Raw genomic sequence first — 13,643 nt, 5'->3', positions numbered from 1 at the left:
AACTAACCAGTACCCCCAGAGCTCGTGTCTCTAGCTGCACATGTAGTAGAAGATGGCCTGGTCAGCCATCATTGGGAAGAGGCAAACATTATATGCCCCAGTACAGGCGAATGCCAGGACCAAGAAGTGGGAGTGGGTGGATAGGGCAGCAGGGCGGGGGGGGGGGGNATAGGGAACTTTCAGGATAGCATTTGAAATGTAGATAAAGAAAATATTTAATAAAAAAAGAGGATCTGAGTACCAGCCTTTTTCTCCCTCTGACCAACTGCCTCACCTTCCCGCCATCATGCCTTCCCCACCACAGTGGACTGTATCCCCTCAAACCGCGAGCCGCCACCACCTCTTCCTCCCTTGAATCACTTCCCGACTCGTGAGTAACTAACACTGCCCTCAGGTCCTGGTTCAGGTGCGTGTTTTCTGTGCCACCCAGTGACTCTGCCCCCTCCTGAATTTTAAAACTGAAAGTCTTGCTTCCAGGAATTCCCAATTCCAGCAGCCTGTGACAGCTCCTAGAACACTTAGTGCTCCTTGCAGGCTCAGTTTCCCCGTCTGCACACCTGTTGTTTCCCTTGCAAAGGAAAAGGATGTGTGCAAATAATGGAACCAATCAGGGAGTAAGGACAAAACACCACATCCAGAACCTGGAGCCTCTGGAACCCTTTACTCATTCGTAGTCAGGACAGCCTTAGGGACTTTCGTACTGGCATTAACTCCAGTTTACAAAAGGGAACCCAGGCTCATTGAGAGAATTGCATAAGACCACAGCTCTTAAACAACATGCTGAGGTAGGAGTCCAAGCTTCCAAGAAGTTGTAGCCTTGTTCTCTGGTCCCCAAATCCAGGGGACTGAGGTCCTGATGTCCCTAGCCCATCTTAGACTCACAACATCTAGACAACAGTGTTTGAGAGTGTGGGTGTGGAATCCAAGCCCTGCCATCTTACTTACTGTGGTGTCAGATAAACTACTTAACTGCTCTGGCTGCTCTGTCCTCATCTGTCAAACATGCTGACAGGACCATCCCAGACAATCAGTGAGAGTATAGCATTAGCAAGGCAAGCCTATGGCAGGGTTAGAGAAGGATCCATCAGTAATGTGCTTGCACTGTAAACAGGAAGACCTGCGTTCCATCTCTGCAACCCACGCTAATACAAAACAAAACATGGCATCACTCTTGTAATCCCAATACCAGGGAGGCAGAGGCAGGAGGATCCCTGGAGCTTGTTGGCCAGCCATTCTGGCCTACTTGGGTTGCTCCAGGAAAGCAAGAAACATTATTCAAAAACAAAGTACCTGGCACCTGAGAAAAGAGTGACAGTTGAGTTTCCTTTGGTCTACACACACATGTACACAAACACACATACACACAAATACACACACAGATACATAAACACACACATATACACAAAGACACATACACATACACATATATACACATACACATATATACACATACACATATATACACATACACATATACACATACATACACATATACACATACATACACATATACACACAGACACACAAATACACTCACACATATACACATACACATATGCACATACACATACATATACACACATATACAGACACACACAGACATACATACACCCACACAGAAGAGGGAGAGAAGGGAGAAGGGGAGAGGGAGACGAGGGGGGGAGAGAGAGAGAGAGAGAGAGAGAGAGAGAGAGAGAGAGAGAGAATGCTTGTATTAGTGCAGCGCTGAACTCACACAAAGTTCTGATAGCCAGAAACCACTATTACAACCTCCTATAACCCAAGCGTGACCTGGGCAGTCCATTAGCCTCTCTGAGCACCAATTTCTTCACGTTTAAACCTAGATGATGCCATACTTCCTCTCCGGCAGAGATTAGCCAAGCCATGGGTACAGTTTTAGCACATAAAAGGGCTGCACAAAGGAACGGGAGAGGATATGACGTGTGTGCAATATAAGCACGGTACCTTAGGTAACAGGATACCACTGCGAGAACGCCCTGCTTTAGAAGCCAAATTGAGAGAGACAGGACGGAGAAAGACACAGCAATGCAGAGAAAGGCAGAGAGGGAGGGGGAGGGGAGGGGGGAGGGGAGAGCCGAACTGAAATGGAGGATCGATGTGGTACTGCAATTTAAAAACCAATATACAGTAACCACTGTCCTGACTGCCCAGTGACAGAGCAGCAGGTGGCCTCCCCAAAGCTGGGCCAGCCCCAGATATCCCAGGCGTCCTTGCTCTAACATGTGAGCCACAGCTCTATCCCAACCCGGGTGTTATTCCGGGGAGCTGAATCTTCTACTCAGTGGCTTGAGATTTAGCAACAATGCTTGACATAGAGCGTCAAGCTGGGCTCAGGGTCTGGACTCCCGCCATGGGAGAGGGAGCCTGGGCTGGGCCTCCATTGCCATGGCCCGACAGAGCGTGATCCAGCCCCATCATCTCTCCTCTCAGACTCTTGCTGATAGCCATTCATAGCCCACACTGCCAGACTCCTGCTCGCTCTCTCCTGTGGTCACACTCACACTCGTCAGCATCTGAAGCCTTGCCCTGGATACTGATCTCAGGGTTTCTCCTTGCCCTTTCCCTATTCCCACAATTCCCTGAGACTCCAGGCCACAGTCATCCTGCTCTCGTTTGCTCTCCGAGCTATGATAGACACCACCACCAGAAACAAGTTGGGGGGAGTGAGGGTTTACTTAATCTTACATTTCTCGGCCAGCTCATCACTAAAAGAAGTCAAGGCAGTGACTCAAAGCAGGAACTGGAAGAAGGGACTGAAGCGGAGACCATGGAGGAGTGATGTTGCTGGCTTGCTTTCCTGACTTACTCAGTTTGTTTTCTTACACAACCCAAGACTACTTGCCCAGGGGTGGCACCACCCACAGTGGGCTGGGCCCTCCCACATCCATCATTAATCAAGACAGTGTCCCACACACATACCCACAGGCCAGTCCAAAAGAGACAGTTTCTCAAGTGAGATCCCATCTAACCAGATGGCTCTTGTTTGAGTCAAATTGACAAAGCTACCTAGCATAGTCAACTCTCACAAGGGGTCCCCAGCCTTCTTCTGGGGGGTGTGTGTGGGGGTAAGGCCCACAGCCATTTCCTTGTTCTCAATAATTTCTCAACTCCTTCACTTCAAAGCTCAGGAGTCCTTCGTGCCCATCAACAAGGTCAGCCCTGGCAGGGCACAGATGTTCCCACCCAGGACATGGATCTTTCTAGTCTACCCTCTACACAATGAGGAGGTGTATCCAAAAGCCTCATGTCTCCACAGAGGCTCCATGCCTTGCCTGGACTTAGCCCACAGAGGCTCTCTTAGCCCCATGCTCCACATTTAAACTCTCAGAGGATGGAGACCACTCTCAACCTCCCGCGTTGGAGCACTCTACAGTTCCCAGAGGCTCGATAAATGTTCAGATCCACCACAACACCCAACCTTTCATCATGTAGACACAGCCTGTCTGTGAGGATCTCCACCATCACACTATACACACTCACTCAGACATGCAATTAGAGTCAAATATATATGGGGCATGGGCCTTCTCCCACACTGAAGCTACTATAAACTCATATGCCACCCTCACCCCACATCATGTGCTTCCACACGCCCACAACCCTTTCCCCAAACACACTGTAGCTGGATAGAATAATGATGATGATGATGATGTTGACGACGACGACAATGATGATATCCTCAGAAAAGAAGAGTCCCTTGATAACTTCCTTCTGTTGGTTTCCCCTCATGTGTAATGGATGCACAGTCATTACAATGTGTGCGTGCTCCAGCCCCGTAAGCATGGTGGAAATCTAAGCCCATGGAAAATATCATAAATTACCCCAAAACAATGTGCACTTTAAGGGGTGGTCACTGGGATAGAATAGTTCGTAAGTGGGTGCATAGTGGTCCCTCTCCACACTTGGGAAAACTACTATAAATGGAACTTCTGCCATGTCTACCTCACAAGGTCCCTTCGTGCCAGACACCGATCCAAGTGCTTTCCATACAGTAATTCATTTAATCATGGAGTTCTAAGAAGTAGACACTACTATTGTTTCCATTTCAAAGATGGAGAAACCAAGGTACAGACAGTAATGTGCTAAAATTTACACAACCAAGCAAATAGAAACCCACAGAAGCCCTAGCAATGGAGACCTAGAGTTACATGTGCACATGTCCCCAAGGATACCATGTTCATGATTTTAGTGCCCAGATCCGTACTGACCGACCACATTCCTCTATACCACCCTCAGCATAGACTAGACATTCTGAGGATGAGGAACATGCCTCGTCTTAGCAGATGAAGACTTCTCAAGTATAAAGAACCTGCCTGCTCCTTGTGACCACTCTGACTACAGATGTGCTCCCTGCCCGCAGTCTCACATTCGAATTCTTGCTTTTCTACACACAGGGCATTGCTCCTCCAAGGCATGAGAGTCCATATTTATCTGTACCTGGAAGCTGTGACTCTGGAGAGAGCATCCAGGGTCTCCCTCAGTTCTCCTCAGTCCAATCCAGATGACGCAAGTACTCAAGCCATAGGGAAGATTAGATGGTTTCCTTAGGGTCAGCTATCCCTAAATTAAGACCATGACCCCAATCTCTTTAGCTCACTGATGTCTACTTGGGGAAGATGGTAAGGTGTCGGCTTAGAGTCAGGTTGAAGGGGGATCTGGGAAAGCAGCTTGAGGGTTTGTTTCTTAAGTTGCCTTTATACACTGCACATGATCTGCATCATGCCACAGACTGCTGCAATCATCACTACCACCTCCCTTCCATCATCATCAATATCGTCATCACTATCACATCTACTCTACCATCATCTTCTTCATCCCATCGTCATAGCCAGCACTCCATTATCACCATCACCTTCACCACCACTGTTGTTATCATTATTCTGTTGTCATTCACCATCTTCACTCCATCGTCACTGTCACCATTATTCCATCTTCATCATTTCTTCATCATCATCACCACCATCACCATAGCCTCAACTCCATCATCACCATCATTACCATAGCTTGTGCTCCACCATCATCATCACCATCATTGCCATCACCATAGCCTCAACTCCAACACCATTATCATCACCATCATTACCATCATCATCATAGTCTCAACTCCACCAGCAGCAGCAGCAGCAGCATGACCATCATCATCATCACCAATATCACCTTCATACCACTACCATCATTATCATCACCAACAATCATCATCATTACAACCAACCCACAACTGTCACCATTATCACCTTCTCACCATCATCATCCCCTCCGCACTGTATCGTTCCCCTCACCACCACCATTATCAGTTTTATACAATGCAGGTAATCATAGGTGACTTCGGGGGAATCTTGAAAACATACCACACCACACACACACACACACACATACACACACACAAGAATGCAAATGAAGAACTGTATCAGAAACCAACCAGCACTGAGGATCCCCACTACCAACCCCACAGAGGCCTAACAGCCATGGAAAGAAACAGTTGGGCCACATGTAAGAGGCTTAGCCAGGTGGGCACCGAGACTGTAAGGCATCAAGAACTGGAGTTGACTGTCTGCAGCATCTGACCTGCTGAATGGTACATTGCAGACTTTCAGAAAGTCATCTGAACAGGGGAGAACACGTGACCATCAGCTCATAGTGAGTATGGACAGAGAAGGCTGGGCTGAATGGCTATGCCCCAGTCAGGCTACCTGCAGTCTTATGCCTTAAACTGGTGGGAGGCCACCTCAGAATAAGCAAAATGAGATGCAGGGAAGAAAAGAGTGATGTTCTCAATAGGGAGGATGGAGCCTGGGACAGTGGCTCACATCTATAATTCCAGCACATTGGGTGAAGGCGATGGAGCCCAAAGGATTTCCTTGAGTTCAAGGGTAGCCTGGCTCAAGAGTAAGGTTCTGTCTCAAAACAAAATGAAAAGAAGTAAAGGAACGCGGTCTTGTGGGCTGAGGCCAGGAGACCCTGCAAAGGCCTGTGCTGAGTAGCACAGCCTGATGAGTAATGATGAGAACGATTGCCCCCCCCAGAAGGAGCTTAAGCCTTCCGTCTCTCCACATTAGTTAGAGGTGGTGCAGTCCGAAAGCCAGAAAGCCAGAACAGCCACCAACCAGTCTGCTAGGGAACATATGTCCTGAACCACAGGGAGATCTCCAGAGCCAGATCTTCCATCCAGCGAGATCTCCCTGGCCCCCAGTTTCCCATCAATAGCCCATGAATAGGATTTAAGTTTCCTGCTTCTCTGGGAAGCTATACAGAATGTACCAAATCCTATGGTCCTGTTCAGTGACAGGGAAAATCCATGTGCCTATGTGAGCTCTGATGCCTGCTGGACCTTCTGTGTCTTGTCAGTATCCTTTGTCCATCTCCATCCATCCTCCGGTGTGAACTTGGGGCTGTGGGAACTATGAAGATGTTCTTTGTCTAGTGGGTGGTGTTCTTAGAGGGAGGGAGTGTAAGAGTATCCCTCTGTGTGCTGGGGTGTATATAGGTTAGTATGTGACAATACAGTGTCTTGTGTATGCATGTAGGTTGTTGCACTTCCATGCCTAGGCACTCCCAACGTGGGAGTGTGTCTGTGTGTGCCTGGGCAGGCAGGTGTGAGTTCTGCACACCTGTAGGTGGGTGTATGTAAATGTGAGGGTGTGGCAACAAGGAAAGAGATGCCTGCCTTTAGCTGCAGCCCCGGATTCGAGTCCTTTAAGAGGAACCCAGCCAGGGTAGGGCACTAAGCCAAGAGAAGCATTTGACCAATGCTGTCTGGCAGAGAATGAGGAAGAGGTCACAGGTCCTCGGCTCCATCACTCCGGGGCTGAAATAGGTCAGCAGAGGAACCTTTGCTCCATAAACTTGTAAATCAAAAGATCACTGGTTTGAACAGATGGTTGTGTGCTCAGGATTTTAATTTCCAACCGAAGGCAGGCAGGTTTCTGCGAGTTCAAGACCAGCCTGGTCAACAGAGAGAAAGTTCAGGAAGAGTCAGATTGTGATCTGATTTAGGAGGGTCTTAAGAGAGCACCCGGAGCCCATTGTGAAGGAGAGGACAAGAAGGCAGAGAGAGAAACATCCCAGGTACCTCAACATGTGCCCAGCAGGACTGACAGGGAGCTCACTCCCGGCTTTACTGACCTCAGAGAATAACCAGTCCTCCTCACCTAATTCTAGAGAAGACCTTTAGCCTTTCTCCTCCATGACCTCAGAGTACCGCCCACTTCTCCTGCTGCTGCTACCAGAGCTCTGGGAATACTCTAGATGCTTCTCTACGGGGGAATTGTGGTAAGGGCCCTCCTTTATTCATGTAGGTCTCCAGGACCTCTCCAGGATGACGGGGCTCCACTTTAGCCCTTCCTGGCTTTTAGGGGTTATGGACATTTTGGAGGTTCGACATGCTTCTATCACCATCACCTGTAACTCACCTGTAACTCATCTGCTCTGTGGATTGCGTGAGGAAGGCCTGGCCCCACTAGTTGCTTTGCTGTGTTCACCAGGACAACTAGGAATTGGAGAGACTCCAAAGTCAGTTGCAGTGACCTATAGCCATTCACACCCCACCCACCGGACCTGTATTACTGCAGATGTGCCCAGGTTCCCCCATCTCTACCCCTCTCTCAACAGGTATAGAATTTAAGTTCCAGACTGAGCCTAGATCACTCACCAAGTTTCTACAAACAGTGCAGGTGGTCAAGGGACCACATCTGTTACACATGTTGGGGGCCAGAGCATGCCACAGTGCTGCCTCATTTAGAGCTATTCTACAGAAAGAACATCCACACGGTATTCCTCTATTCCCCAGCCCTTCGCCACACCTGAATATGGTGAGCGGAACACCGTGGAGTCCGGAGACTAAGAATAAGAATAGGAAGTAAGTCCCAGACAAGAGAAAGAAACCAAGGAGATACTGCATTTCCAGAGTGTGTTATAGCCCACGCTTGCCTTAACCTCAGTACATAGTTGACAGTGACTTTGAATTTCTGATCTTTCCACCTCTGCTTCTGAGTGCTGGGTGACAGTCCTATATAACCAAACCTAGCTTACTGGGTACTAGAGATCAAACGTGGGAGCACAAATGTCAGGCAAGCATACTACCAGCTGAGCTACATCTCAGTCCTTCTTGGGACTTTGATTAGAGATATGATCTAAAGCGAGACAAAGAGGCTGGCCCTCTGGGAACAGGGAAAGAGAGACAAGCTCTAAAGTGAGCTGCAGAGGGAAGAAGGGCTTCAGAGAGATGCCCTGGTCTCTGTTCCTGCCATTGGGTACTGCTCCCATGGGTGAGGTATGAACGACTATAGGATACCAAGTACTAAGTGCTCTGAGTCCTCCTATTCCTGGCTGTTACTGTGGATACAGGACAGTCATTAGCAGGATGAGACCTGCTGCAGATAATCCCATAGAGGGGTGAGTTATAGATACATGGGTTTGTTCCTCATTCTCTGACTCAGTTTACCATCTGTGTCCTCATGTTTGTTGGGTCCCTGGTGCTCTTGGCTGATGGGAGGATATTCCAGACAGCAGACCCAGCTCTATCTAAATCTAAGATGGTTGATTTCTGTGGTTCAGAAGCCAGGCTACAGCCTTGCGTCTCTTCTGCAGAACTCTAATACCTTCTTCTGTTCAATCTCCCTTTACCAGGCAAGGGGATGGGGTAGCACAAACATGGACCCACAGAGCCCAGCTTGGGCAGCACAGGCTGCTGCTTAAACTATTCTGTGCGCTTGGCCTCAATACTGTAATGAGCCTGGTGACAGGAATGTTCTTATCTCTGACCTTTGTCCTCTGATTGCTGGAAAGCCAAGCCTTGCGTTCTAGGGCAGGGCATCCTGGCCACCTCCCATCTCCATCTGAGATGCCTACCCAGGAAATCAGTGGGTAATGAGGGAGCTTTGGATGGCCGAGAAGCTACATTGATGCTGTCTTTAGCTCAGGGTTAGGGTTACCAGCTACCAGGAATCTGTCTCTAGCATCTGCTGGCTCTTCCTACCCCTGGATCTATGAATCCATGTCCTCTGCTTCTGTCTGGGAGCCCTAAGACATGCAGACTCAGCGGAGACAATATCGCCCCCAAGAGGGGAAACAACTTCTTGGTGGAGAGGCAACACCAATGAAATAAACAAACCCCTCTCCTTTCCATCGATAAAACATGCTCTGTGCCCAACGTAGAAAAGGCAAACATGGGCGGGATTTCAATCTGGTGGGACAAATGGCTAGGAAAATGTTTCTGCAAAGTGTCCTTCTAGGAGTAACGAGGAAAGAAGACAGAGAAACATCGGCCTAAAGGCCACACCCTCTGCCACCCTTGGGTCCATCTTCAGTGGCTGTCACCTGATATGCATGCTGGTATGTGTCCCCTCCCAGCTGTCTGCTCAACATCCTGTGCACAACATGGACCACATGGCTCTCCTCAGCAACCTTGACTGCTCTGTCCCCAGAAGGCACAGTGCCCACTGCCAGGCCCAATGCCTAATGGGAAGGTCAGGCCCACACAAATCTGGTCCAGAGAACCATACCAGCAAAACCTGAGGCCTGGGTCTTTTGAGCCTTTTGCTGACAAAGGTGCCAACTTTTGAGTGAGTGCTAACATCCAAAATCAGGCCTTGGAGGACAAGGGTTAGTCTCTGTCCACATTATGTATGAGGTGGAGGAATGAAGAAGGATCTCTAAATGATGCTGAGTGCTCAGCCCATGATTTTCCTCAGGCATCCTACTGACATCTCTGAACTGTCCTGTCTGTCCAGTGTCTGCTTCTAAGCATGTGGGCCCAATTCATAGCCAGGGCAGGGCTGAGCCGGACAGGAGTTTTAGAATGTATTCTCTCAAAATACCTCATGCCCAGGTAAATCATGGGATCCCAGCACTCGTCAGACTAAGGCACAAGGATAGCCTGAACCACATAACACCATAACACAACTCTGCATCGGAGCGGGGTGGGGTGGGGAGTGGTGGGAGGAGTCAGATGTGGTAGCAAACACTTGTAATACAGGATGGACATCTGTGAGTCAGGGTATGGTGGGAGACAGAGTGTGGGGCTGGAGGAGGGAGGGTTTGGGTTTCACACTCAAGCCTCAGGCAGGAAAGGATAAGAAACTAAACTCATAAAGCACAGAGCTTGGCTTCCCTAGCAAAGACCCATGGCTAGAGGACCCCCCCAAAGCCCACAAGGAGGGAGCGAAGCATCTGCCGGGCAGGGGCGGGGGCAGAGGTCAAACAGATGGCCTTAAGTCAATTCCTAAAGTTTTCTGGCGAGCTCCCTGAAGGAACAGGGAAGTCGCAGCACAAGCCTCTATCCTCCACGTCTCCGAAGGCCTCTCCCTGCCTCCCTACTTTCCCCGGGGGATGGATCTGAGAAAGGATGTGGAGCCTGTCAGGAAAACATGGGGTCAGCACACATTTGCCGGATGGGCATGACTATGTCATTTCATGGGGTGAGACCGTGGGTCTCAAGTGACTAACAAGAATGTGGCAGAGTCAGAATTTGAATGTGGCCTATCCAAATTTAATTTCTATCCCCAGGTGACAAAAGGACCATAAAGAGCCTACTTCTACTGCCTTTGCCCAAAGACATCTGTAAGATCCCACTCAGTGTGGTATGGTGTGTGTGTGTGTGTGTGTGTGTGCGTGTGTGTATGTCTACCCTAAGCTCAGCCATCGTGGTCCTCCTTGCCGCAGGACAGGGGGCTTTTTGAAAGCAATTTCAAATGCCAACATCAATGCTCAATTGTCCGTGAGTTGACTCCCACCCCCACAGCCGAGAGCTCAGAAGTTTCTACACACACCAAAAACAACAACAAGAAGAAAAGCAACATAAAAGAACAAATTTGCTCCACCCTTCAGGCTGGCAGTTGGAAGCCAGAAGCCCCAGTCCTTGATTTTACTTTGAAGCAGGATGGAGGATAAGAAAATAGGTCCTTTCCAGCCAAGTCAGGGCTGCAGGGTCTTAGAGCATCCCCACCTCCTGCCTGCATCCCTTATTCCCTTCCTTCATCCTCCTATTCTCAGCCTGGCCTTTCCCCAGCTGCTCACATTTCTAGGCCTTGGGAAAAAGCCCATACATCAAAGAAAGATATCGGAGCTCAGCCTCCTTCCAACCATGACAGACCCTGTCCTGTACCAGGAGCTGTCCCTGGGAGCTGGCCTACCGAGTAACATCACTAGAAGCTGCACCAGAAGTGATGGGTTTGCTGCTTATGTTCTGGGGTTGAGGGCAAGAAGATTAGGAATTAGCATCTGGGCAGGAATTAGACCAGAGCTGGATGGCTAGGAAAGGGGACCTGCAGCAGAGCATAGGAGGGACAAGAGAGAAGGGCCATACAATTCTGTAACCCCTGCCTACAGCAGAGGGACAGGATGCACCACAGTCCATGGGGCTGGAGTGGAGCGAGGAGCAGCACTGGGTTAGGAAGGCTTGACCCGTAAGCACAGGTCTTCCAGGCCCAACCCTCTCTCCCTTTCTGCCTCTGACAGGCTCCCTAAACCGGTCCCACAGCCCTCTTAGCTGCATGGCTTACTATCTTCAACTCTGTCTGAACCCAGGACATGGGACAAAAGCCTAGTTTATTTGCTTGCATCCACCAGCCTTCCCGATGCTCAAGCAAGAGTTCCCAACAGGCCCCCGCCCAAGTGCAACAACCCACCTCTGCCCTGAAGCCTGGAACTCCACAGCTAGCTTGTAGGTTACCTGGTTACTTTCTTCCTTAGCTGGGTTTCCACCCTAGCTCCAGCCCCAGGGGTCAAATCTTTCAAGTCACAGACAGACAGACACAGACAGATACACAGACACAGAGACTTACACAGAGACAGATACAGAGACAGACAGACAGACAGACAGACACACACACACACACACACACACACACACACACACACACAAACGCAAATTCACTGCTTTAACCAGGACAGAGGGCTAACATCTCTAGGCATGCATGCGGCTCCAGCTTGGAGGACAGGCTCTGACAGCCCTCTCCCTGCAGGTGTCTGTCTGTCTGCAGCTGTTTCTGAGTGTACTTGGCATGAGTCGTGCTAGGTTCCTCTGCAGGCTTTGCCTGATTCCTGCTCTCTCTCTCTCTCTCTCTCTCTCTCTCTCTCTCTCTCTCTCTGTCTGGACTCCTTTCCCTGGAACCCAACGCTTCTGTCCTTTGTGCTCTCTGTGGGGAAGATGGGGAGCAAGGCACTGCCCTTCTCCTGGGAGCTGTCTGCAGGTCTCAATTCTTGCTCAGGCCAGCCTTAGAAGCAGGGCAGGGCTGAGTGAGAGACAGAGGACTACCAACATGGGCATGGTTAACACCAGCTTACATACTGCTTTATCATGGCATTCTCAGCAACCCGAGTGGGCAAACAGAGTCCTCCTGATCTTGGTTAGATCTGCCTGAGGCCAGGATAGGGTCCCTGCAACCATGCCTCCCTCCCCTCCTCCACGGCACTCCATCGCTGCCCCCCCCCCCCCCCCCCCCCCCCCCCNCCCCGTCTCCACCCCACCCGTCCAGGAACCAAGCTCCTGAAGACCCCAAAATAGTCACCCAGACCTCAGCACCATCCTAGCCAGGCCTGGCATGTGCTAACACGCAACAGCATGGTCTGGCGGCAAAGTTCTGCATTCAAGGATTGCCTTTGTAGGAGACTGGGGTCTCTTCCTTCAGCTTCCAAGCCTAACCCAGACCGGTCTGAAGCCTCACCAGGACCCGCTCTCCTCCCTCCCTATCAGTTTCTCCCCTTCCCCCCACGCTATCAAAACACAATATAGAAGGAAGGATGGAATAGAGAAGGCATCCACAGGAGGCTATAGGATGGAGGAAGTCCGCAAGTGAGGCAGGAAAAGAGGCAAAGTTCCCCTGTTCCCCCAGGTGCGCACATCCCTGCGCCCATCTCCCGTGGACACCCAGCGTCGCCAAGACGCAGCAGCAGCGACAGCCACTCACCTGGGCAAGGCGGCATCTACCCGTGGCGGGGAGGCTCCAAGGCCGGCTCCGCAGGGCGCCCGGGCTCCTTGGCTCGGCCACGCATCCTTCCTGGCCCGAGACAGGCTCACGCTAAGCGCTCCAGCTGCAGCGATCCAGCGAAGGCAGGCAGATGGTGGCCTCGGACCATCCACGCGGGGAGAGCCCTGAGCAGCTTATTCAGTTATATCCATGGCATTTAGCAAGAAGAAGGGGCGGGAGGGGGAGTACAACTTGTGCTCTTCTCTTCCAGATTTTAAAAAAAAAATAAGGGGGAAAAAGGATAAAAAAAGATAATTCCGTCTAGGAAGATGAGGGTAGGATTTTCCTTGTTGAAGAACCACCCCCTGGCATCCCCAGGAACCTGCAGCCTCTTGGAATGTGGGATGTCTTCAAGTTCAGACCAGTCTGTCATGTGTGTGTGTGTGTGTGTGTGTGTGTGTGTGTGTGTGTGTGTATCAGAGGGAGCAAGGCACTCACACCCACAGGCACACACACAAATACACTCCCCCGCACTCCCCGCATGCACACCACTGGCCCCCCCACGCGTGCGCGCAAAGCGCTCTCTCTCTCTCTCTCACACACACTCACACACACACACACACACACACACACACACACACACACACACACACACGGATCCGTGAGGACGCTGTGCGGGTTATGCAGGCAGCTGCGGCCAGCGGTGCAGACAGCCTTAGA

General features: G+C 50.3%; 1 protein-coding gene across 1 annotated transcript in view; it reads right to left on the bottom strand.

The window, feature by feature from the left end:
* Nucleotides 1-13,404, bottom strand: part of Lrfn2 (leucine rich repeat and fibronectin type III domain containing 2) — a 163,004-nt gene extending 149,600 nt beyond the window's left edge. The window contains exon 1 of the mRNA XM_021149730.2: nt 12,924-13,404. The gene's annotated coding sequence lies outside the window, so the exon portion shown is untranslated. The remainder of the gene's footprint in view (nt 1-12,923) is intronic.
* Between the last annotated feature and the right edge of the window lie 239 nt (nt 13,405-13,643).

Source organism: Mus caroli, chromosome 17 (assembly GCF_900094665.2).
Source record: "Mus caroli chromosome 17, CAROLI_EIJ_v1.1, whole genome shotgun sequence".
Lineage (NCBI taxonomy): Eukaryota > Metazoa > Chordata > Mammalia > Rodentia > Muridae > Mus > Mus caroli.
The sequence above is the reverse complement of the archived record's forward strand: the minus strand, read 5'-3'. Positions and strand labels throughout refer to the sequence as shown.